The 23332-nt window shown below is 33.4% G+C and overlaps 1 protein-coding gene across 1 annotated transcript in view; it reads right to left on the minus strand.

The window, feature by feature from the left end:
- Positions 1-22545, minus strand: part of LOC127724684 (uncharacterized) — a 44897-nt gene extending 22352 nt beyond the window's left edge. The window contains exon 1 of the mRNA XM_052231733.1: positions 22474-22545. The gene's annotated coding sequence lies outside the window, so the exon portion shown is untranslated. The remainder of the gene's footprint in view (positions 1-22473) is intronic.
- Positions 22546-23332: the final 787 nt, after the last annotated feature.

The raw sequence follows: 23332 nt of genomic DNA on the forward strand, positions 1-23332 counted from the left end.
TATATAATTAGGCCGTTAGTTTTTTTGTTTGAATTGTTTCACATTTTTCATGTCGGGGCCTTTTATAGCCGACTACGGTTGCCTATAATTGCTTACATCCACTTCATTTGAACTTGGGTGGATAGTTGCCTCATTGGCAATCATACTACATCTCCTTATTTTCATATTATATACCTGACTTTTAAGCATGAAATATTTGTCACTGGACGTTAAAAATAAGCAACCAACAATCAATCAATTTAAACTTATGTTAAATAAGGGTAAACCATTTGATATTTTTTTTTGGGCTGGGGTGGGTGACAAGAGGATTTTAAAAATGAATATGATGGCCAGGTAAGAGCTAAAAAAAGGCATGATTAGCGGAAGATTAAAATGAATAATAAATCCACAAAATATACTCCTGCCCACTCCCCCTCCCCAGAATATCAAATAGTCGTCCCCTCACTGTTATTATCCATGTAGTTCTTATATTTATCCAGCTTATTGTCCCTACAGTGATGTCCTACTAGGGCTGCCATACCATAAAAACGTTTATAACACAGCTCACATTCTATTATATCTACATTCATAGATTTATTAATGTCATTTAGACTAAGCGACGCCATGTTTGTTATGTGCCTCTGCCGTCTAAACTACCTGTTTAAAAGGAAGAGGGAGAAGAGAGCCAGAAGATCTTCCCATTGCAAAAAAACAGAAATGGACCTCTTCTGGCTCACTACCGAAGAACAAAATAACACGCCCCTAGTGGCAGACACTTTTAATGGTTAATTACTACATTAATGGAAAAGTTGTTCCGTATTCGAATTTCTAGACAAAATTGGTGAATAGTTGACAAGACTTTTATAATTCAACATAGCTTTTATCTCTGAGGGACATGCCTCGTTATCATTAATCGTTTAATATTTCGAGAGCTTTTTATATTTCCATCTTAAACAGAATGTTACGCTCTGTTATTTTCATCATATCAAATATGACTTTCAAAACTCGAAACGTAAAATAAGGATAAGTGATATAATTGTCTATGAGACAGCTTTCCAGCCAAGTTAAAATGAAGCGGGGTTAAGCAATATAGGTCACCGTACGACCTTCAACAATGACCAACAACCATAGCGTAAAATCAGCTATAAGTAGCCCCGACATCACAAAATGTGAAACAAATTAAATCAACGGCCTGATTAATGACAAAACAATAAACGACAACCACTGAATTACTGACAAGAAAAGGATGTTAATTTTAGATTTATTTACACTATGTTCCTTTGGATAAATTTCCGCAGTATAATGAGATAATTTTTGATTATTTAAAGGAAAAAATCCTCAAGGTAACGTCAGTGTCGTTAAATTTACCAATGAAATGAAATTAAGTCGAGTCTTTTGTGAGTTTGGTCCTAAACTTTGATTCTTAACGATACAGGAACAATTCAGCTAACAAAGACCATCAACAGCTACTCAGGAAAGAAGGCGTGATTGTTCAAATTGGCAAAATATCGCTTTTTTATTACGATTTTGTAATTACTTTTTTTCGATCTAAATAAGGGGTGGGGTGTATGCCTTCTTCGCTCTAACGGTATAACACCACTAATTCGGGCACGGTCAGAAAGCACATACCAGAACGTAGTACATAGTTAACACACAATAGTTCCTCACATGGTTGTAACTTTCAAAATATGTAGAATATTTTGGTAATTTTGGTATCAAATAAAAGCTAAATGACTGGTGATCACTGAAGAACATTTTTTGATTTATGATTTTGAATAATAAAAAAAATTGCATGAAATTTTAAAAGGAGGGTACATTTTGCCTGTTTGTCAGATCTGAAGTACCTATTTTGGTACATACGAAGTTCCGGGAACCAGTTCTGTCTTATATGAAATTAGAGGCATGTTGGTTTTTTCAATACAAGACACCATAATGTGTTGCTTTGACATGCAATGATTGTCACTTTATTTGAACTTAAAACAAAAGAGCTGTGCCTGCTTGAAATCGAGGAATTTAACACAGAAAGACATTGGGCCATGAATTAGTGGTGTACTTCCTAACCAAAATCTTCCTATGACGACTGTTAACCATACCTTTTCCTCGGTTGCCATCATTTGAGATCTTATGGTCATTCTAAGGCAGATCTCAAAAGGCTGTTAATCACTATTATTAACCACAAAACAGGTCTGTCCAAGGGAGAGCAAATGCCTTTGGAAAGATTTTGATAAGAAACTTGCTGCTCTTCACGTGTGTCGGAAATTTTACATCCTTGGATTTCAATCGCGTTTCTGATTAAGGCAAATCAAGGAAAGCGCTTCGGACGCATACAGTTTATAAATTATTATTTTCATTTTATTTTAAATCATTGGCATTACATGAAATGAATGTCAAGACTTTATTTGCATGTTTAGGCAATGACACTGAGAAAAAAAATGAGGTTTGGTATATTTTTTTATTTCATATCTTCTACATATATTCCATAGATTGCATCATATTAAATTATTGTCTTGGTTAAGATATTCATCATATTGATATCAAATATGTAGGACTCTCTGTGAAAAAAAATCATTGTTCTGTTTGTTTGAAGTTTAGGATTTCTAACGATTAGTCTCGTGTTTTATGGTGTCAGACCACCAATTCAAAACCCCTGTATAATCAAACATTTTTTTTCAATTTTAACAGCTTTCTAAATATTTTACCTCAAGTTTAACTTCATAAACCAGGAAATTCTGAATTGTACATGTATCACCTTTCTATGTTCCAATTTTCAACCAATGTTTAAAGTCTTGCAGTGAAATACCACCGTTTAGAAGTTAACTGCTACTAAAAATAACCACTGGTTTTCTGAAATCTTAAAAAGTATACTATATAGCACATTAATCCTCAGATAATAATGCAAAATCATGGACAAGTAAATTTTGGCAGAAAATGGTATACATATATTTCTCTTTCACCAAAAGTTTCATTTCTGCAAATTTGTTTGTTAGGACAATAAAGGCATTATTTTTTGTCAGAGAAGGGCTACTTTTACACATGTTCTAAATGGAAGTGGGTGAATTGTTGGTCTGACACCTTATGAAGGATTTGTGTTATCCGAAATACTTGTTGACTTTATTTTCATCATATTTGTTAATTACTTTTGGTGTTGTACACTTTTTAAAAGAAAATTTTGAATGTGTTTGGTTTTTCATAACTTTTAATCAAGTGCCAAAAGAAAGTAATTATAAACACATATTTGCAATGTTAACTATGCGTTCATCACAAAAGAACTAATTAACATTTTCCCCATGGAATTTCATGGAAGTCGCAGTAGAAACTGAGAAATATATTTTCATCACGTCTGGTAAAAGCCTTCCCTTTTCCAGACTTATATAGTAGTTGTGTTACCTCACCGACATCTTCACCATACAGTTTAGGTTTTTCTTCAGTCAGGTTTACCACCCCGGAACATTTTGTATACTGGTTTGAATTTGACCAGTACGAATGACAATATGGGCGACAAATCCGACCATGTGAGTCGTAAGCAGATATGAATGAAATGCTAGAATTAAGTTTTGGATTTTTAACAGCAACGAAGGCAACAGATTCTGAAACAGGGAGTCTGAAATCAACTATCGTGTAATCTACATACTTTCCATTGTATGACATACCGTCGACCTGAACATATACTTTGTTTTCCCCTGACCCGGACTTAAAACTATGAGAATATGCTGCTTGCTGCTCTTCATCTGTATAATTAATATATTTGTTATATGAATATACATCAACAGCATCTACAATATTTTTATTCTTTATCACTTTTGTGCCAAAGAGTAAGCCAGACGGACGTCTATGAACAATTTTAACTGGTATAAATACCCAACGCTTAATATCGGGCTCGCCATCAAGTAAAAAGGAATTTTGCATGGAAGAGTCCATGTCGGTTATTTGAGATGTTTGCTTTTTCTTATTGTATCTCCTGGAATTTATCGGTCTTTTTGTTCGTCCAATTTTACTGACTTTTTTTTTCTCTAGGAAAGTTTCGTACGCAAACCAATCACCTGTTGACCTCCTTTTACGTGTTGGTATCTTTCTTTTGTCTGTAATTGTAGTTGAAAATTGCTTTTTTATTCCTAGATTTTTGTTTCTCATTTTCGATCTTGGTCTTGCCATCCTTCTTCTGTTTGTAGCAGAACAGAGTCCTCTGAACCAGTCTCCACATCTAAGATAGGGTTATTGGTTTCTACATTGACTACATGTTGTTGGGCTTTTTGCATATCTAATAAAAAAAAAAAACATACAATGAAACAATTCAGTGGCGAAGATAATTCCTTACTTCTAGTGAGGCAAACAATTTGTGGCGTAGGAGTCTAGTGACTGCAATGCGGATTATGGTTTAGTGGTTAAAAACAACCCGTATGGCAGAAGATTTTGTGTAAAGCATTTACAGATACCCCAAAAATGCGTATTATATACCGAATGATTGATTGTTTGATTCATTGATTTATTGGTGTTTTCTTACCATCAAAGAGAGGCGAAAGATACCAAATGCACATTCAAACTCATCAGTCGAAAAAAAAAAATTGACACGTCATGGCAAAAAAGAAAAAGACCAAAACACAAACCACAGTTTAAAACACAACATAGAAAACTAAAGACTGAGCAAAACACAAATTCAACCAAAAACCGGTTATGATCTCAGTTGCTCCAAAAGGGTAAGCATATCCTGCTCCCTGGCACCCATCGTGTTGCTCATGTAAGTACAAACCAGGTGATAAGAATAATTCGGTAGGTCACATTCGGGAAAAGGAGGACGGGATTATTGTTACGACGATTGGAATATATCCGTCGTCATCTGCGAAACAGATATTCCATGACAGTCAACCAACTCGTGATGGCGTCCGTAAAATTTTCGAAGGAATGATATCGACTTAACTACTGCTGCTGGAATGTTGCTACATAGAAGTTGAAAGTTTACAATTGGGAAGCTGAATTCTTTTGTCGTAAAGTTTTGTTCTCAAACGATCCTCATTGTCAATTTCAATATGTAAGTCAAGATATGAGGCAGACTTAACTGTATCTGTTGTATCCTTTATTTCAAGTTCGATGGGATAGATGCGTTTAGTTTAAACCTATTTTATTTGCAAAAAAACTCACAAAAAGGATTAGACACAAGTTAGTCCAACTTAGATCGTCTTCTCCTAAGATACAACATTAGACAATAAAAAATAGATGCGTTCAACATAGTTACTAAACTTTGAATTATTTAGTGAGAGGAAATGATCTATATAGCGGACACCCAAGAATGACTATGGAATAGAAACATGGTCATCATTGGTCTTCCTCCGACCGGCAGTAAAACCTTCGCCAAAGTGGGGCGTCTGTTTGGCTGTTCGCAGCCACGTCCGGTCAGAATGGGGACGTTAAATACGATGCCTCGTGTAAAGAGCCTTCCACTCTCTTTGCACGTTAAGAACCCTTGCAACAATTCTTTGGGTGGTCCGTAGGTGACCAGTTGAAAGGCTAAATTTCTGTTCCTATCCAACATACCCTCACTTTCCTGTGACAGCCCAAATTTCCCCGACCTCCATCCCGGACGGCCTACCTAATGTATTTATTGTTAATTTGTTCTCGTCCTGAATATGCATAAAAAATTTGCCACTGGACGTTAAGCAACCAACAATCAATCAATCTATATAGCGAAAAATGAAGTTAAAGGATAATACTAGCTTCTTTTCATTATTCCTAAGAAGCTTCTGTATGAAGTCAGCCTTATATGAATAAAGGAACAAGTCGACAAGAAGAGGAACACAGTTGGTTCCCATGGGAATGCCAATCGTTTGTTGAAAAACACGTTGTCCAAAACAAATATATTGTCAATCAAGAAATCAAGCATATTGATAATGTCAGTTTCAGAAAAGTTTTTATTTGAATCATAGGTATTTTTTACAAGTACGATTTATCCCTCCCTAAGACAAGATACTTGTATCTACATTGGCCATTCTTTTTGTATGAAACAAACCTGGACGTACTTTTTCAAGTTGCAAATATTTAGTGCATATCAAGGACGATAACAAAACAACACTGCATCCAGTAAGTAGGTCTTGCAAAATGATGGGCAGGAAATTTGGATTACATGTCAATATTGAAATAGTCTATGTTGAATAGGGACAGAAATATTGCCCTGTAACATGCCACCTACACAAATCTGTATGAATTGTGCGTTAACAAAGGAACGTACTTGTTCTTTCTTTAGATAAGGATATGCAATAGCTGTTAACTAAGTTACGCAATAGGAAAAACGGGAAATACATGTAAAAAAAGAAGAGGAGGAAGAGATACCAAAATGACATCAAAAACCCTAAGTCGAAGAAACCAGACAACAACATACCCTAAGGTACACAGACGAACAGACAAACAAAATTTCACAAAACATTACAAAAAAATAAGCATTCATGTGCTACGGAAGGGTAAACATTCCCTGTTCTACTCGTGACAACCATCTTGTTAACATGGCAATAAACCGGTAAAACGTTGTATAAACCAGGAAAGGGGGGTTCTGGCTACGCAAATTATAACATAATCTTGGCTAACTGTGATAGGCGTCAGTACAACTTTCAACAGTTGAAGTGCATGATAACTTCAAATTACCATTACGAACTCTTGGTTCAACAGCTTATTTATATGAAGCAACTATATATCAATAAAACCATGATAAGACATGCAAGATCTGGTATATCATACCAATTTGGAGATATGTACTCTATATGCAAGCATGCTAGGCTGTTGTAACATTTAGTTCCGAACCGATTCTCATTGCCAATATTTAGATGTAAGTCAAATCTTAAGAAGAACTTACTAAATTTATGGCATCCTTTATTTCAAGATCTTGAATGCGATAACAATTTCACAGAACTTTTGATTTATTCAATCAGAGAACATTAATTCTATCAAAGGAAACGTTAAAGTTAAAGAATATTGCTACATTGTTGCTTGTTTTCATTCTTCTTGAGAAGCCCTTGTCTGCCTTTTATGAATAAAGAAACATATATATATGTGCTTCTGTACATACTAGTATGCATTTGTTTAAATATAGCTTAGTTGCCTCTGTTCAATTAACGTAACAGAAACGAATTTACTAATGTACATATATATTCCCATGGAAACCAACTGTGTGCCTTTATTCATATGAGGCAGACTTCATACAGGAACTTCTTAGGAAGAAAGAAAAGAAGTTAGCAATATCCTTTGACCTCACTTTCCGCTATATAGATGATGTTCTCTCACTTAATAATTCAAAATTTGGTGACTATGTAGAACGCATCTATCCCATCGAACTTGAGATAAAGGATACAACAGATACAGTAAATCGGCCTCATATCTTGCCTTGCATCTAGAAATTGACAATGATGGTCGGTTGAAAACAAAACTTTATGACAGAAAGATGATTTCATTTTCCCAATTGTGTACTTCCCATTTCTATGTAGCAACATTCAAGCAGCACCTGCATACGGAGTATATATCTCCCAGTTGATTCGACATTTCAAGGTTTGTATGTCCTATCATGATTTCCTTGAAAGAGAGTTGCTGCTCACAAGGAAAAAAATTAAACCAAGAGTTCCAAGTGGTGAATTTGAAATCGTCCCTTCGTAAATTTTACGGACACCATCACCATCACAGATGACAACGGGTATGTTCCAATTGTCGTCACTACAATCCCGTCCCCTTTTCCCGGAATGTGACATACCGAATTAGTCTGATCACTGGGTGTGTACTAAAATGTGCAATACGACGTGTACCACATGTGGAGCAGGATCTGCTTACCCTTCCGGAGTACCTGAGATCACCTCCAGTTTTTGGTGGAGTTCGTGTTGCTTAGTCTTTGGTTTTCTATGTTGTGTTATGTTTTGTGAACTGTTGTTTGTTTGTCTTTTTCTTTTTAGCCATAGCATTGTCAGTTTATTTTCGACTTATGAGTTTGAATGTCCCTTTGGTATCCCTCGCCTTTCTTGAATATATATGTTTTTTTTATATTTTCTAGTGTATGATTATTTTGTCATAGTTTTTATGATTTCTCTCTTTGTCAGTCATAGATGAGTTTGAAATAAATGTACCGGCTGAGGAATACGGTGAATTCGTCAATAACAGCCTTAGGCCTGTATGGAACCCCAATAATTCAATATGTAATGGCGATGGATGTAACTTCGTCTGCTCTAATTTAAACGCATACGTCACTCACTGGACAAAAATACACGTAGAGTTTATATCAATATAAGTGTGAAATTTGTGAATAGACGTTTCGAAATATTCGTTCATGTAAAAGGCATGTGGCCTATAGCCATTATAGACCTCATCCAGAGGTATTAGTTAAGAAAGATAAAGTGAAAAATTATTCATATCGGGAACCAAACTGCTACCCATATAGGAAAGGAACCGAGAATGAGAGACATTAAATTGTAAATGTGTAAATGATATGAGACGGCCAGCACAGGAGAGAAGGAGAATTATGGCAAACTCAATCGCGGTTATTATGCCTATTATGAATAAAGAAACAAAAGGAAAACGTTTGGTTCCATTGGGATGTTAACCAGAATTTCTTGTTTGAACCAGAGTGTTATTTTAACTTGATATTATTTGTTCCTTCATCAAGCAATATATTTGTATCTCCTTGGTCGTTGTATATTTAATCTTTCTTTATCTTCCCCCTCCTTAGATTTTTATTTGGTACAAAATATAGTGAGGCAGTTGTCTAATTGCTAAATGGAAGCTTCGCCACTGCAATTGTTTTGCGACAAAAAATACTCTTATGTTAGTTTTTCCGTAAATATTTTTAGAGATATAAGGGAAGTTGTCCGAAGCTAAAAATCAATCGTAATATTCCATATTCCAAGCAATGTTTTACTATTCTAACAAAACGTGCACATGTTTCGCTTGCCAACTGTCGCCATACATACGTGCAAGTTTTATATAAGTAAAGCATATGGAAACACAGAACCATATTATCACATCTTCGAAAGCTGTTTCACATATTTTGACTAAGTTGACAAATAATGATCAGGTAATTGTAGTAATATAAAAGCATGTGTTTACGACTTAAATCCAAAATGATCAGCTTAGGCAAACAAATTTTTAAGATATAAAAGCCTCAAACAGTTTTGAGTTAATATATGATAAAAAGTGTAGGAAAATGGAGTTATATGAAAATAAGGAGATGTGGTATGATTGCCAATGAAACAACTATCCACCAAAGTTCAAATGATGTGGATATAAGCAATTATAGGCAACCGTACGGCCTTCAAGAATGAGAAAACATCATACCATTCAGTCCGCTATAAAAGGCCCCGAAATGAAAAATACGAAACAATCCAACTGAGCAAACTTATAGCGTAATTCATAATAAAACAATTTACGAAAAACAAATATGACTGACATGAACCAATGACAACCACTGAACTACAGGCTCCTGACTTGGGACATGCACATAAAGAATGTGGCGGGGTTAAACATGTTTGTGAGAGCTCAACCCTCCCCTAACCTGGGACCTGGTGTAACAGCACAACATAAGAACAAACTATAAAATTCAGTTGAAAAAGACTTAAAGTCATATATGAAACGAGTTCTTGTAATTATAATGTTATCGAAATGATTGAACCAATGCATCCATATATACTAAACTAAGTCCTGTATGCACGTTTTTTACATTTATTACGAATCTATAATGTATGATCGACAAATAATATTTCATTCAGGGATTGTTGATCGCAAGCAATTAACTTTCGAGTTTGTTGCTGACGTTTACCGGATCGTGACATTGATAAACAATCAATACAAAGCACGTTGAACACGTGAAAAATAAGTGAATTATTAGAGCCATTATATTTTTTTTTATAGTTTCCGTGCGTTCCCATTTGTTAATTAAACTTGTCCTTAACAGTTGTTATACGATTTTGTGTATTTAATTTGTTCTTAAGAATCAGTTATTACTTTTACCTTCAGGTCCACGTTTGTTTACATTCTTTCATCACGGATTTTCCCTCGCACTTGCACTGTACGGTGGCCGAAGTGTTAACGAGAGGTCTCGTAGTTAAGGTCACTGCATACGGGAAAATATCGGCGAATTAGTGTACGGGAAGACAATAATTTTATAGTAGTACATTTATGAAGATTTTGATAAGATAAAGGATTTTCTTATACAAGAAAGTGCACGTACACTTGTTTTATAGTCAAACTAAGCCATTCAAGTATATAAAACATATCTAACTTTTTTTTAGTTTCAGATCGCTTTATCTCATCAGATCGAAACAAATTAGAAAAACATCAAACAAAAACACAGACCGGACGTGGCAGGGTATTTATACATTCCTCATCCCTAACAACAACAAAGACACTAAGTACAGATCTGAGAGTACTCGCAGTTATTGACAGCTAGTTCAAGGCCAATAACAAATAATAAAAAAATCATATATCTAAGAATAGAATGTCAATCAGTACACATCCGACATCAAATAGATTAAGTGTAAAGACGTCATTAACAGTCAGAGAAAAACATCAACTTTTGCAATGCCAAAATATAGGTATCGACAGATTGTAGTACCGTGAAAGTACATCTGTCTAAACAATGATATTTAAATATTGTGTTCTCTGACAAATGTTTAATTACCTTTATGCTAATTACTTTACCATATATTAAGTTTTATCTTTCGCATTTAATTTATAATAAAATCGTTTATATTTGAAATCTTTAAGTCACGTAGTGTTGTCATTTTAGCGGTATTTTTAACATTGCCATATTGCCATATAAGCGGGATGTTTGGCTATCCATAAAACCAGGTTCAACCCACCATTTTTTTTTAAAATGTCCTGTACCAAGTCCGGAATATGGCAGTTGTTTTCATACAGTCCGTTTCTATGTATATTGGCGTTTGCTTTTGTTGTAGTTTAGTGTTTCTGTTGTTCCGTTGTTTTCCTCTTATAGTTGATGTGTTTCCCTCGGTTTTAGTTTGTTACCCGGATTTTATTTTTTTTCCTTAATCGAATTATGACTATTGAACAGCGGTATACTACTGTTGCCTTTATTTAGTAAGTTATTATCTTTTATTATATAAACTGTTGTACTTCCAAATTTCATATCATACCATATTTCATAAACTTTTACAAAGATATATTGCAATTATCGGGATTATGTTCAAAGTTGTCTAGAGACTGTCTGAAAAGGTGAAGCTTCCACTCTTATTGTAAGTAAACCTGGTCTCTTGGTTAAGCTCAAATAGTAGATTGATCCAATTTTATTTAGAGTAAATATATATGTCCAAATTGCTCCCTGATACCTCTCTGTTTTTGATAATAGTTTACATAGCTAAATTATATTCCCTATTTAATTTTGATACTATTTCATATTTTTTTATACTACTTTACACTTGTTGAATTTGCTTGCCTTCTTGTATTTTGTCAATAAAAGAATAGTCTTAATAGAGTACACCTTAAAAGTACAGATCGAGTATATGTATAGAATACGAGTTATCAACAGCATACCGTTTTGACTTTAGTGAGTTGAGCTATCACTGGGCTTAAAGCTTAAATTTCATTGTACACTGAGGCCGTATCATAAGAACCTTACAAACCTTATCCAAGCGAACCCCTCCTATTACAAAAGTATAAATATGATTTGAGAACGATTCATAATCAAGGGTGGTCTCCAACATTGAATTAAGCCTTATAGCTTTTATTCACTGAAAGGATGCCGTGTTTAGGATGCCGTGTTAAAGCATACAGAACAAGTAACCTTATCATTGATATCGTATACTGAAGCAGTGGTATATAGTGATCGTCACTTCGTTCTATCATTCGTTCGTCCGTCAACATGTGTATCCATAAAACTTGCTACATAAGAGATTAGATTTCAATGAAAAAAACCTCTGGATATTTAGAATTTTATGATATTGAGAGCAAACCATTTATTTTTTCTATTCTAATGTCATTTTAGTTTTCAAATAGCAAAACTTGGACTTTGGCCTATTAGACATCATGTATCAATACGTTCTCCTAAAACAATGAAATTGTTTCGTTATCTTTCTATCATAGTGTTATTGTGCATCTCCATCCTATTTTTAGTGACATTTTGATCCAACAAATTGGGGTGTTACCCAGCAAAACAAGGACTTTGCTATACAAATGGGAGAACACGAGCATCAATTTGTTATCACTGCTCACAGTTTTTATATTTGTTACTATTTTTGAGAATTACATACCTGTAATATTGATCTGTGTAATCATTACTATACCTGTCAATATTCTTCTTCCGAGTTTGTAGATTATCCATGATTCTGTTTGGTGCGTGAGATGGCGAAGCACTCTGATCAAATGGATAGTCACTCTCAGGATCTACAGTTTGTTTTTGTCGGAACTCCTCCCAAACATAGTCTATAAAGCAGTGATGCAGATAGAATACTGGGTCTGATGGAGCTGTATTTACTCCAAGCATTGTACCACCAACCCAAACGTGTACACTGTTAAAGAAAGAACATGTTATAAAAAGTTATAATATAGTATATGTCAATAAACTTTTCAACTTTACCAAACAATTTGAATGGTAAGTCTTGTTTTATGTCATTCAATGTAGTCTTTTGCTCTATAAGTGTTTAATGAAGGTGAGAAGTTATAAATAACAGTCTGAGGTCAAAAGTGTTTCACAGCTAGAACATTACGCTATATCGGTATATTTCATATAACAATCTTTTTTTATGATTTTAAATACCAAATTTAGGTCCGATTTAATGAAATTTTTACTGTTAAACTCATAAATGTTTGCAGTTTTTTATGGTTAAATTATTTTTATGACGTAGCATTTTTGCTGAGAAAACTTTATTTAAGTACAAATATTGAAAATTGGTCCCTACTCATGCTATATAAATCAGTACCTATCTACTAGTTACTATACTATATAATAAAATATTAATTTTTCGCGAACCATTTAGGTCACAGAAATTCCAAAAAATGGCATCAGTAAGGAGAGTTGTACAAATGATGTGAATACACAGAACCCGGATCCAAATTATCTTTTACTAAAAGTATTCATCATTTTCTGTTTTGTATGTACTAACAACATTTCATTTTTCTACAAGTTCGATTAAAATATTATAAAACCTGCAGTTCAATAGGTCACATGCCCCAAATAAACATTCCCCGATTGGTCGAACTACTGTGGCCTCGGTGTAAAGCAACGCAAGCCTCGATGTAAAGATCACGCTTCCAAAAATATAGGTATGTCCCAACTTAACATTCCCCGATTGGTTGAATTGTTGCTCGATGTAAAGCAACGGAAGCCTTGATGCAATGAAGAAAAGGAGTTGACAGGATAAACGTAATCGTTATAAATTTTAACTTCATGGTTCTTATGCAAGCAAATTTAATGAACAATGATTTTATACAGTTGTGTTATTGTTTTCACCTGAGTATAGGGCTTTATTTCTGATCTTATTTCTGTGTACACAATTCTGAATCTACATATTTCATCTATATCAATATTAGGTAATCCGTTTGGACGATTCCATATACTATTATGTTTTAGGTTTTTTTTAGCTTCAGTGTCGAGATGGTGTATAGTATTGAGGGCTGTCTGCGAGAAATAAATCCTTTTTTCTGATAGATTAACTAAATTCAAAACCAATATCAAAATAGTTAACACATATATCTTATTTAACTGAGTAAATTGATCGGAATGTGAATGATACATAAACCTAAAATTCGTTTTGGTCTATCCCAGTGATGACATTTGCGCGGGAATTTAGTCCATTGACATCGTAATATAATTTACTTTGGATTATAATTATCTTTAGATGTAATGTTACAGGATTTAATGTGAAATTATTTGTCTCTTCTTTTATAGAGTTTGACGTCAGGTTTGTACACATGAAGTCTCTAGTCTAAAAAAAGCCAGTGACAGAACGATAAACAGATAAGCAACTGTCTAGGGGCAAGTAAGGGAGGTGAAAAAGCCAGTATTACGCAGAACGATAAACAGTTACATAGACGGATCCAGGGGGTGGGTAAAATTTGGTTGATTTTATAGGGAAGGAGGGGCGGATCAAGCCATTTTATAAAAGGGGGGTTCCCATCTCCGGACAAAAAGGGGGGGGGGGCGTGTGTTCCAACTATGTGTCCCTATTCAAATGCATTGATCGTCCAAAAAAGGGGGGTTCCAACCTTTGGAACCCTCCCTCCGGATCCGCCACTGGGGAAGCATGACGGGAGTGGGCAACCGTTAGGTCAGTCAGCGGCCACCCCCCTTTTATGAAAAGTTGTGGATCCGCCACTGAGATTTATATAAGCAGGTTTTCTTTGTGTAGATACCTTAAAATATCACCAACTGTGACTGAGTACACAATTTGATTCATTTTAGCTCATTAGCTGGTCTCACTCGCTAAAAAGGTTCATTGCGGGCCTGCTCACTGGCTAACATTTTACGATATTCATGACTCATGTAATCTATACATGTGTGTGAGGAGTAGTTATCAAGCTTGCTTTCGTCTGTGAAAACTGTCTTAGGCCAAGTTAGGAAGGTGAAAAAGCCAGTAACAGAACGATAAACAGATGATCAGGTTTTCTTCATATAGATCCCTTAAAATATCCCCCACTGAGGACACAATTTGATTCATTTTAGCTCATTAGCTGCATAATAGGTTCATTGCGGCTTACTGGCTAATATGTGTAGAAAAGCTGATAACCTATACATACATGTACATGTATATGGTCAGATCATATGTTTTCGTACGTCATATGAATTTGTACTATGCATGCATTTTCAATGGAAATTGTGACGACAGTATGCATTCTTAATAGCATGAAAAACGATGAGACGAGAATACATATGTCAACCAAAATTTTTCAGCAACGTCAAAATATGTGAGGACACCCTATCAAGATCTATCAAGCTTGCGTTCATGTTGCGTTAAAACTGTTTTAGGAAGGTGAAAAATACCAACAATATAACAATAAATAGATAATCGATATTGTAAAATATCAGTGTGTTGAAAAGCCAATGATCTACATATATACTTAAATATGTCAACCATAAAATAAAACTGATTTAATTTACACCACAACTGTTGAAAAAACCTTTATGTTTATATAACTTATCTCATTCTAGTCCATTCAACTGACAGAATCGGTGAACATTTCATGAACTCTTTAATAACAAGAATCATCATGGACTATTCTTTATTTTTTATAGCAATATCTGTTAGCCATTTAGGGGTCTTTTGCATTCAAAGTTTAGTTTTAGTGGGTTTATTTTGCGAAAAAGAACTCAATTTCCAGATCAAAGTTAACATTTTCTATATATTTTGCTGTGTCAAAATGACCTAATAAATATAAAGGACAGTACCCATATAGACCCAAAAATGGTATATCACATTCTACACATGACATTTTAGCAGGAAAGACTGCCATTGGAGTATATAACTTTTAACCTGTGTTTATATAATTAAAATACGATAATAAAATTCATCCTACATGTCTTTTTCAGGACTTCTGATCCAACCATGTAGTATGGCATGTTTGTGAGATATGGTTTTGGTGGATAGGATGTTCATGAAGGACCTGTAGTACAAAGTATATCACTGGATTGAGCTCTTTGTCTGAGTGTATTATTAAAGTGCTTTGCTTTGAGCTCAGTTCATTGTTATGCAATTCATTCTTTGTGAAATAAAGATTTGACAGACAACTCTCATGTACAAGGATTTGTCAGGGTAGTATCCATTCTATGTACAATGTAAGTAATAAGGAGATAAAAGCATTTTATTATGATTTGAACCAAACATTTTTTGTCATTAACCAAATTTAAAAAAAAGAACAAATTTACCCGACAATGCTACACTCGCTACTAGCAATATGATGCTAGGTTGTTTTAATACATCTGTACTGCCTACTGATGACTCGGTCCTGAGTGTAAATGGTCATTCAGTATGTTAAAAAAAAGACCCAAATTTATAAGGCCTATCTGGCCTAATTGATTTCTAAAACTATATTTCATTGTACATGTTCAACATTTTTCATTCATTTGTTTATTTCTGAATTTGTGTGAATTAACATTGTTACAGTAAATGTTTATTACTACACTTTCATACCACAACTAAAATTCTGTATTGGTATCACTTATATTTGTATCCATATAACAAAAAAAATTGAAAAGAGAATAATTTTGCAATACCTTCTTCATATTGAATACTATAACTTTTTTGATATTTAGACATATTAAGTAGATTTTTATAATACCCATTTGACATGCTTGAAATTCTATCAGATTACTTTTGGAGCAGTTATGAGTCTTTGAATCATGCTCACAAAGATTTTTTTGTTGATATCACTTTCATATTGGTCAAAACTTTTTTTTGCTTCGGCCAGCTTTGGAGGAGATGTTATCAAAGAATTGATAAAAAAACAACACAGAAGTTTACTTTCTAGCTCATCTAGCCCCAAGCATCTTGTCAGGCATTGTCATTACTAAAAACCAATAAATGTCTTCTAATCTGAGAAACAATTTTGACATTTTAACAAAATATTTTACTAATGATACTGACAATCCACCACAAAGTAATATAAATAGAACCATACAAATAGTGAGCAAATACATATAAAAAAGATGTGGTATGATTGCCAATGAGACAATTCTCCACAACAGACCAAAATGACACAGAAATTAACAACTACTGGTCACTGTACAGCCTTCAACAATGAGCAAAGCCCATAACGCATAGTCATTTATGTTATTTATGTACACAAAATAAACGAAAAACAAATATTATGTAACACATAGACAAAAGACAACCACTGAATTACAGCCTCCTGATGTCATGTTCTCAGATATCATCTCCCATTTGAAAAAAAATCACATGAAAAAGTGAACCTATTATGTGTTGCTCTCCTAGCTACAAAATGTATCCAAAATCAAAGATGTGGAAAATATTCTATCATAATCATTTGGTTATTAATGCAATTAGTGTCTCTTCCATGCCCGTCTTGAACATAAAATTTAAATATTAAATAAACAACACTCCTCATGCTCAGGTTGGTTGTCATTGTGCAACACAGTTAAAAACACCATATAGGAAAAACATAGAACTCCTTTTGTCATATAAAACACTGTCAAACATCCAAACATACTATCCACATTCATCTGTGTCCACACTTGTATATATATCAAATAAATATTTTAAAACCATTGCAAGAAAATGCAGATTTTTTCGTTAACTGTTATTTTCTTATTTCAGTCGAATCGGATAAGAATTAATTTAAAAACATATTTTAAAAAGTGCTTTTATATGAAACAATAACGCAATTTTCAAATTGTGAATCACTTTTTACCTCTAACTGATTTTTGAAAAATTAAGTTTTGCGAAATTTTAGATCCGAAACAAATATAAACATGAGTTAAGTTCAAAATGAGATGCAAGGTGAACGTCAATGAGACGGAAATTAAACAACAACCCAAAAACTTCTAGAGGTCAAAACACTGTCTTTAACCATAGATAAATGTCAATAAACAGTGTGTTTAGGAATAAATCTAAAACCGAGTCTTGAAAAGAAGAGAATACATTAAGCAGAGCCGATTTAATCTACCTATATATACTAAAAAATTAAGCATCTTTAAATGATTTTCATCTCGGAACAATATCCCATTAAAATTGTAAAAAAATGTTTTTTTTTATTCGATCTTATTTCCTGAGGTGTCCAAAAACAAAATCATCCAAACAATCACGCACGACAACGTTCTGAAGTAATAATAGAATAGACCTAAGACTAACAAAATTGAGTCATTGGCAAACAGAATACAGCAATCAAACTTGAAAATAGTTCACTCACAACTTTCACCGGCTGATCCAGAAACCAATACGAACTTTCAAAATGTTTAATATTGGTCATAAAGGTATTTTGTAAAGCAAATGGTTAAACATGATATATGACATTGATTCCGATTTCATTTTTCTTGGATGTCTGTCAGTGGAAGTGTCAACGATCTCATCGAGTTTGAATCATAATGCACGTATATCTACGGAAGCCGGTAAGGGTCAGGGTAGTTTTATTCTAAGTCGTTATGACGGCTTAATAACTCGTTATACCGACTGAGTTACTTGTTATAACGACTTAGTTACTCGTTATAACGACTTAGTAACTTTTTATAACGAATTAGCTATCTCGTTTTAGCGACTTAATTAGCTTAGTCGTGATAAATGACATCCTGAAAATATTTCGTTATGTGAACTTTTTTCCTTTCACTTTATTACCCCCATCTCCTTCTTTATATCTTGACCTTGATTTTTTTTGCTTGTGTACACATTTATAGATTTATAGATTCTAAGTGCTCATTAATTAGAAATAGAAGTTGGAAGATGTACAATTGCAAATATGACATTGAAGATGAAATACATTTTTTACTTAAATGTTCTAAATTCATAAAAGAGCACAAGCAGTTTTTAGATAATGTAGAACTGTAAGAGCCAGGTGCCAAATTTAAAGGCATTTACTGATAAATCTAAATTTCTCTGGCTCTTGAGCTTTTTTAAACCGTTATCTTGTCTAACTATTTTTAAAAAGACAAGGGTTATTACAAGTTTCATGGTTGATTGGTAGTTTTTAAAATCGAAGTATAGTGACACTTTATCACAATTATAGATAGAAGTGGCAGTTGGGATAGGTCCATATCGTCAGTTTTATGGAACTTGGTCACTGGACTTAATATATATATATAAAGGCACCAGTTAGATTTGACTGCTGATTAGAATAAAGTTGCTTTATATTTATTTTGGTAATTTACAAATTTATGTTTTGCTATTATTATTATTAAGAATCATTGTAATCATGCAATTATTATATCTAAATTTAATGTAATTATTCAACACAGCTTTAAGCACCGTGATTAGCAATACACATTATTCTAGCCTGCATTAAGTTTGGTAAAATATTCATTTGCATTCTACTTTGGGCAAGGTTATTCATTTTCAGTTCTTGCTATAAGGCCAGAACATTATAACAATTCTTTTCCCCAGAATATCAAATGCTCGACTTAGCTTACTCGTTATAACGAGTTATATCAGTCGTTATAACGAGTTAGCTAAGTCGTTAAAACGAGTTAGCTAAGTCGTTTTAACGATTAACTAAGTCATGATAACGAGTTAGCTTAGTCGTTATAACGAGTAACTAAGTCGTTATAACGAGTAAGATTAGTCGTGATAACGAGTTAGCTAAGTCTTTATAACGACTTAAAATGAAACTACTCCCTGACACTAACCGGTTTCCGTATACATCAGTGCTAATCAAGCTAGTTTTCTAACCCATTGATACTCATAAAACATTCTCAGTAAGCCCAGCTGCCTTTTTGTACGTTTACATTTGCAACTGGTTACATTCCATCGTGCAGATAATTCTAAGAATGATGTTTGGTTGGTCATGCTCTCTTGTTGATTACAAGTAATAGACTAATTGGTAAATTAATCAATACTTTTGATTGCAAAATCAATTCAATATCTAATTTATATTAAAAACAAATATGCTTTTGGAAAAAGGAAAATGTTCAATTATGGAACTGGAAGACTGACAATTTCTGTAAATGAATATTCAATCAAAAAAATATGTGGGACCACTTTAAGTTTCATTAGAAAAAAACTATGCATGTTTTCGACAAACCGAAATTAGGTTACGAATTCATTACAGTCAATTTATTAAGCTTATTGAATATAAGCTTGAACGCTCGAAACGTTCTTTGGAACAACGTCAAAATCCTCTAATTATAGGGAACGTCGTGTACGCTCACTAGTAACAACATCGTGCACAACCTCACACTCTATGGTGCACCATTTTGCCAACATCAAGGTGTGTCACGTGCGTCCAGTGACACACCCTTGATCCTCCTCTGACTTTCAACATAAGAAATGATCAGCATTTACTTTATCAGTTGACAATAAAAAGTCAGCTTTTATCTACCAGGTGTCCTTGTATACACTACATTTGCGAAATTCTGTTTCATTAAAATATATATCTCATTTATAATCATCTGGCAAAAATACGACTCTCTAAAAACAAAGGACATTATCATAAAACTGAGAATTTAAAAATCACTGGGACATTCCTTTCTGGCATTCTTGGATAAAAAGGATCGACACATTGGCTCAAAAAGATATTATTTAATTTATTTTTGATTCTCTGTAAATCAATGTAATTTGTGACTACTGATAATATGGAAGTTTCTTCATGAAAAGGCTTTTGTTGTTGATAATTTTAAAAACTTCCAGTATTTGAGTCCCCGTTCCAAAAATTACATGAACATTCTGCTGTGTGTTGTTCTGAAACAAAACGCATTTATTCCTTTATTTTGAAAATTGCCATCTTATTTGATTTAAAAATCTTTAGTTTTGAGATGAAATTGTGTAAGTTTTCTCATACGTACGCATTATGGTAGTTTTCAAGACCAAGTCTTTCATTTGCCCAAGGTGCCAAAATATCGATATTTCTTCTTTTGGATAGCACATTTCTTATCCCACTTGGTGAAATCATTGAACCAGATGCTCCACCATTTCTTTCTAAAAATGCACCATTACGCTGACGCCAAAGTTTAAATGGCCCTCTTGATACCACACCTTGGTGATCACCCATGAAATTTTCGCCCCAAAAATTTGATTCCCTTGGGTCAAACAAGTTATAATCCAATCTACTATCAAAAAATGGCAAGGTCACTTGATTATCAATTTCCTGTAGAGCAGCTTCAAATCTGAAAAAGATGAGAATTAGCACTTAGCACGAATTCAATTGTCTCACAACGGTTAATTAATGTCATTGTCTTCAAACGGGAAGATAACATGGATCAATGTCTGAAAACAAGTTAATCTTCTACAAAAAAGACCGACTAGTAATATTGATTATGAACAAGCTAGAGTCCACAGGAAGCCTTTATGAATCCAATAAAATGCATATTGGTCATTTGAAAATCGTCTATTTTGACACTTTAGTGCTGAAAGGTTACTGGTGACGTCATAAACATGTCGATATTTACTTAATTGACCTGAAATGGCCATTTCAGGCATAGTTTTTTGTTTATCAAAATATGTATGAGTAACAGCCCCGAAATAAATATATGAATAATCTTTCTTTCAAGAGGATGATCCCATTAGTGAAAACTAATCTTTCTGAGAGTCCTCAAAATAATAATAACATATACATAAAGTAGATACAATATTATAATGATATATACACAATATACAATTTTATATAGATATTAATGAAAAAAACATATTAATTTGCCTTCTTCATGAAAAAAATTGTAACATTTTGCTTTAAAAGATACAGGTGTATTACTCATCTTTATTTCATTTTGGTAAACTGTTCCATATTGAGATCCAGAATATATAAATGTTTTCTTAGAAAAAATTGTTTAGCTTCGGAAGTTTCAATAGTTTTTCATCAGCTAAACGTAAATTATAATTTTGATTGTCAGTTTAATGAAAGTTTTCTCGTAAATAGTTAGGAACCATATCCTTTAATGATTTAAATACAAATATTGCCTTTTGATATTGAATTCGTTTTTCCACATTCAACCATTTTAAACTATTAAACAACAAAGTGGAGAATGTCATTATGTCAGCTTCTACTATAACTCTAGCAGATTTCTCTAATAAGTTTATTTATTCAATTTTCATTGCAACTACCCCATATATTGCAACAATAATCAAACAATGGCAGAACATAAGCAATAAAATAAATAATACGTATATGCGTAGGTAAGTACTTTCGTATCTTTTGTAATAAGTCGATTCTACTTGATATTGTACATGACATTTTATCTATTTGCTCATTTCAATTTAGGTTATTGTCGATGAATAAACCAAGTAGTTTTTTTCAAAATGTAGTCTATATCTAAAGATATTTTACACACATTAGCATCTTTCTAAAATAAATTTTGTAGCAAAATATCTTTTTTGGTAAAGTTGTTGCTCATTTTTTAATAGTAATGACAAGATCTCAAAATAAGGCTAGTATGGCATTTTTTTCTGTTTTGCACTTGATGTAAGAAATTTGAAGCCCTTATGCCAATATGTAAGACAAAATTCAAAAATATAAATACTGATGTCCAACAGATTTTTATTGCCAATAGACATGGTTAAAACGCAGACCACGATGAGAACAGTGAAATGAACTATGACGTATATGTATACGTACTAGTAAAAATGTAGCAAGACAGTATTTGAATACCTGGTAATTGTACAATAGTTGGCTGAATGCAGGATTAAAATTTCGCAAGACACGCGGAAGGATTGTCGCTAAGTTTTAATAGAAAAAAACATATAACAACAGATATTTAAACAAATTAACGGAGGAAAAAGATGGATAGCGAAGCAAACAGATGGTAATTGCTCACCTCGACCTTTTTTACTATGCGAGCTTAAATTATGTCCGTACATTTCTATTGCTACCAGCTATGCAAATGAGGAATTCAAAGTTAAGTATTTTATATATTCATTTACTTACAGTTTGAGGTATTCCCGATGCCATCCGGGAAAGTTTGGTCCAAAATGTGCCGATGCAATGGCTCCCCCATCATGTGCACTTGCTAAAGCATCATATCTGTTGGTTGTTCCAATCTATCCATGCAATAAATAATACAGTTTTGATAAAATACCAATGCCCATATTGTATAATAAGGGTTCGGAATTAGACTACCTCTTTAATTGGAATAAAATTATTGAATATTAAATAGAGCCTTTGCTTAATTTATTGTTCAAACTCATCCAATATCACGACAACACAGTGTTAAAATATGAATGAATATCTACCATTCGCTGATGGTGGTCAACTTTAAAGATAGATAAAAAAAAAATATATAGATTGTATTTCATTTACACGTTGATCAATTTGCAAGCAACTTTCCTATTGCCTGGAGTGTCACTAATAGTTGAAAGCGTATGTTCCTATTTCCTGACTTAATAAGACGAAGCATTACCAAAACTGATAAAAGCGACACTACTATGTTTGATTAAGTCACATAAAATGCAAGGTAGCAAATTAAAAAAAAAACACATTGTTATACTATCACAATTTTTTGGAACTTTTGATCGAAGGAAACCTGAAGCCCTTTTTGGTCCAAAGAGTTATGACAAGATGAACCTTGCAGAAAATGTTAGATAGAAGTAGTGGTAAAATATTCCTGTAACCTAGTGATTGAAAATATAAGCCATTATTGTTTTCTTATTTGTTGATTTGTCCTGCTTTATTTCATAAAAAATAATGGCCAACGTAGATACAAGTATATTGTCTTAGGGAGGGATAAATCTACTTTGAAAAAAATCACTCTGATTCAAACAAAAAATTCTCTGAAACTGACATTATC

This window comes from Mytilus californianus, unplaced genomic scaffold (genome assembly GCF_021869535.1).
Source record: "Mytilus californianus isolate M0D057914Y unplaced genomic scaffold, xbMytCali1.0.p SCAF_14, whole genome shotgun sequence".
Taxonomy (NCBI): domain Eukaryota; kingdom Metazoa; phylum Mollusca; class Bivalvia; order Mytilida; family Mytilidae; genus Mytilus; species Mytilus californianus.